Source organism: Salmo trutta, chromosome 38 (genome assembly GCF_901001165.1).
Source record: "Salmo trutta chromosome 38, fSalTru1.1, whole genome shotgun sequence".
Classification (NCBI taxonomy): domain Eukaryota; kingdom Metazoa; phylum Chordata; class Actinopteri; order Salmoniformes; family Salmonidae; genus Salmo; species Salmo trutta.
The window spans coordinates 7,892,140-7,896,722 of record NC_042994.1 but is presented as its reverse complement, the minus strand read 5'-3'; positions in this window follow the sequence as shown (position 1 = coordinate 7,896,722).

Genomic DNA, 4,583 nt, shown 5'->3' with positions numbered 1-4,583 from the left:
CGCAATGACAACAACGGCGCAATCAGCGCATCGTCTTGCGTATGACGTTGAGATGTAAACTGTAGTCCAATTATTCCCAACCTTTTTCTGTTACTGTACCACCAATGTAATTTAGTTCTGCCCCAGAATACCCCTCAGGTACCCCCTCATGTGCATTTGACCACGAAGCCTATGGTCTCATGAGTCTTCTCACGTTCCGCCAGGGGTCCTGTACCCCTGGTTGAGAACACCTGTTGTAGGCTACTGAGTTCTTTAGGGTTGGTCAATGCTGTCCCATGAATATGATCCAGTTGTTGTTCATTTAGCCAGATGCTGCTAATTCGCGATGGTTGCAGTAAACACAAGTGTTCTTTATTTCTTTATGCTGGAGGCTACTGCATGTGTTGGACCGAAGGATCACTGTCACATCATGTGGTCTGTTATGGGTGTAGTGACAATGTTTTAAGTAGGCTACTGGAATTAGTCCTAAAATGTTGAGCATGTGGAAAATAGTAATTGTTTGTTAGATTTCATTGCCTTACTTAGTATCCTATGAAACGAACCTTTATAGACTGTAGGACTTCACTTTTATTTGATAATAGGCTACCATTTCAATAATCCCTCATGGACAGATTTTAGTTCTGTGTTTCCAAGAGTCCTTGATAAATGACATGTGTTAATTTGAGGTTATAACCAGCAGAGGGCAGCCCAACTCTATGTTTGGCAGTGAACCAATGGACCATGGTTCACTGCTGTGGTGGGTGACTGCCAGGTACCAGTAGTCAGGGCTAACATTGCAGCAGACTCTCACCCCCTCCTCTCTTCTACTTCGTTAATGGAGTTGTCAGTGCTGAAAGATGCTTCTGGTCCACCCTGCGGATCGGAATCTGATAGTGAAGCCAAGAGCAGCTGGACCGTGTAGGCTACATGTGCCATTTTTAAATGTGTATAGCGCTGTCCTTGTGATGTACTTGTTCTGTATTATGTCATGTTTCATGTTCTGTGTGGACCCCAGGAGGAGTAGCTGCTGCTTTCCCAACAGCTAATGGGGATCTGAATAAATACCAATACCAAGCTGCTTATTATGACCGTCTGACAGTCCTGATAGGTAGACAGACATACAGTTACTGTAACCTGAAGTTGCTCCTAGGTATAGAGCTAGGATCAGTTTGCTCTCCCCAAATTATATACAATACAAAACTGACCCAAGATCAGTGTAGAGGGGCGACTTCACCCTAATCCGCTGTCTTCCTTTTAGGCTGGACTAAGATGTCTGCTCTTGGCATTAATCAACCAGGCGTTACTCTCTGTGGTAGACTTGTTAAAAATAATATACCGTCAAATAAATACAACTGTCAGAAGAAAACAACAGTGTCAATGATAGCTTCAAAGATCCTTATAATGGCCAGGATATGACATCACATGGCGTTAGTGTATCTTGGCTGTAAAAATGGAGGGAAAGAGAGAGGGGGGCAGCACGGTCACAGGTGACTGTCATGTTTAATAATAATTATCACCACGCACCTGCGCCCCCACACTAATTAACTGGCGCATATGCAAATGAGGCAGGAGAGCACAGCAAAGGCCCACTGGAGAACAGCTAGCTTGTTCAGCTGCAGGACTTGACTAGGATAACGAACAGTCAGGCAGGGCCAGGGAGGAGAGGTGGACGATAGGAGGAGAGCAGGATAAAGAAGGAGGAGGAGACGGGAAGAGAGTGGGAGGAAGAGGAGTGATCACCAGGGAAACCGTGATAAGAGCAGGTGGATGTGTGTGTGTGTGTGTGTGTGTGTGTTGGACTGGCATCTGGTGCTAGTGACCACATAACATGAGCCATAACATAAGATTGCGGTGTTGGTGGCAACCGTAGAACATGTGGTCATCAAAGTCCCTATCACTACAATATGTCTAACCTCAGCAGGTGGACATGGAAGGAACTGACTAACAAGCCAGTAGATCGGAACATTTTCATATATTTCTGTTGTGGTTTTCAATATTTTTATGCCATATATTGGACACTGACTTAGATTTAGAAATAGGGTCCCTAATGGAATTTGCACGATCATTCAGAGAAAGCTTTGGATTCATTGTCATTCATCACATTCTAAACACGAATTCAAAGCAATTCAGAGAGACCTTTCTTCCTCATACATTGAGCGTTGGTCTGAAGAGCTTTGAGTTCATTCTCATGCATCATATTCTAAACACGAGTCGCCATAGTCCTCATTGTGAGCTCGTCTGGGCATGCCTCTGGAACAAAGCAAATTATAGTTCAGTAAACTCCACGCCCCCAATCTCAGCACACAGGGGCAGCTAGCCGTCACACAGATAAGGGGTGAATTAGGGGTTTTATTCCTGGTTTTACATTTCAATTTATCCCCAGGCTTTAGTCCTATTAGAGGACCATAATCCAAAGCCTGGTCAGTGGGTTCCCTCTCTCTCTCTCTCTCTCTCTCTCTCTTCCCCATTTCTCTCACTCTCTCTCTCTCTCTCTCTCTCTCTCTTTCTCTCTCTCTCTTCCCCATTTCTCTCTCTCTCTCTTCTCCATTTCTCTCGCTCTCTCTCGCTCTCTCTCTTTCCCATTTCTCTCACTCTCTCTCTCTCTCTTCCCCATCTCTCTCTCTCTCTCTCTCTCTCTCTCTCTTTCTCTCTCTCTCTTCCCCATTTCTCTCTCTCTCTCTTCCCCATTTCTCTCGCTCTCTCTCGCTCTCTCTCGCTCTCCATCTCTTCCCCCTTTTCTCCCTCTCTCTCTTCCCCTTCTCTCTCTCTCTCTCTCTCTTCCCCATTTCTCTCTCTCTCTCTCTCTCTCGCTCTCCATCTCTTCCCCATTTCTCTCTCTCTCTCTCTCTCTCTCTCTCTCTCTCGCTCTCCATCTCTTCCCCCTTTTTTCCCTCTCTCTCTTCCCCTTTTCTCTCTCTCTTTCTCCTCCTCTCTATCTCCCCCCGTCTCTCTCTCTCTCCCTCCCCACAATGTGGTAATATTACCTTGTCGGAACAAGGCACCAATCCAGACTTATTACGGGCCATTATATTCCTATTATGTTTAATATATGATAGGAACACATCTTATTGTCCGTAAATGGCCCAATGTGTTGTAATGCTGTGCTGTGGTGTTACCAGCTGTTTCATTATCCTAGAGCACAGAGCACTAGGTAGTGGAATTGCAACAGGGATTGTCTCGGTTGGTGTGTGTAATGAATAAACCGATGCACTGAGCCATGTGTGTATGTGTGTGGTGTGTATATGTGTGTGTGTGTGAGTGTGTATGTGTGTGTGTGTATGTGTATGTGTGTGTGGTGTGTATGTGTGTGTGTGTGAGTGTGTATGTATGTATGTATGTATGTATGTATGTATGTATGTATGTATGTATGTATGTATGTATGTATGTATGTATGTATGTATGTATGTATGTATGAGTGTGTGTGTGTGTGTGTGTATGTATGTGTGTGTGTGTGTGTGTGTGTGTGTGTGTGTGTGTGTGTGTGTGTGTGTGTGTGTGTGTGTGTATGTGTGTGTGTGTGTGTGTAAAAGCATGGAGGAAGGAGGAGACACTCAGCAGGTGTAGAGTCAGAGGCTGACAGGTAATTGTCAGAAGATCATACCAAGATGACCAAGACAGCATGAAATCTAAATGAACACACTTAGAATAAAGCATCAAACATGGGTTAAGTGATTACAGGTGCTGGAAATAATACAGATTTTTCCCACTGAACGTGGCCAAAGTAAACACTAGATGGCAGCTGTTGATCTACACTGCCCTAACCTCCCTCCTCCTCTCCCTTCCTTCCCTTCCTCCTTTCCCTGCTCCCTCCTCTCCCAGCTGAGAGAGAGAGGGAAACTTAGGGAGAGAGAGCGGTCTGGGTCATGTAGCTCCATATATGTCTGTATCTCTCTAACCTTGGCCTTTTCCCACTCAGATGAGCCAAGGTGTTGTCACCCACTCCCAACCACTCTTCCAGCTGAGGAGAGAGAGAGAAGAAGAAGAGAGAGAGAGAGGTCTGGGTCATTTCACTCTGTAACCCTGCCTGCTCCCTTTCTTCTCTGCCAGCTGTGAGAGAGAAGGAAAGAGAGAAAGAGAGAGAGAGAGAGAGAGAGAGAGAGAGAGAGAGAGAGAGAGAGGGAGAGAAATCAAGTGGAAAACAGTGCAAAGTCTGCCCCGGCACCGCTCTGCTCTGTAACCCTGTCCCGACACCGCTCTGCTCTGTAACCCTGTCCCGGCACCGCTCTGCTCTGTAACCCTGCCCCGGCACCGCTCTGCTCTGTAACCCTGTCCCGGCACCGCTCTGCTCTGTAACCCTGTCCCGACACCGCTCTGCTCTGTAACCCTGCCCCGGCACCGCTCTGCTCTGTAACCCTGCCCCGGCACCGCTCTGCTCTGTAACCCTGCCCCGGCACCGCTCTGCTCTGTAACCCTGCCCCGGCACCGCTCTGCTCTGTAACCCTGCCCCGGCACCGCTCTGCTCTGTAACCCTGCCCCGGCACCACTCTGCTCTGTAACCCTGTCCCGGCACAGCTCTGCTCTGTAACCCTGCCCCGGCACCGCTCTGCTCTGCATGCTCTGTTCTGCTCTGGGGGTCTTTGGCCTGGGCCAGAGGCTGTGGGTGG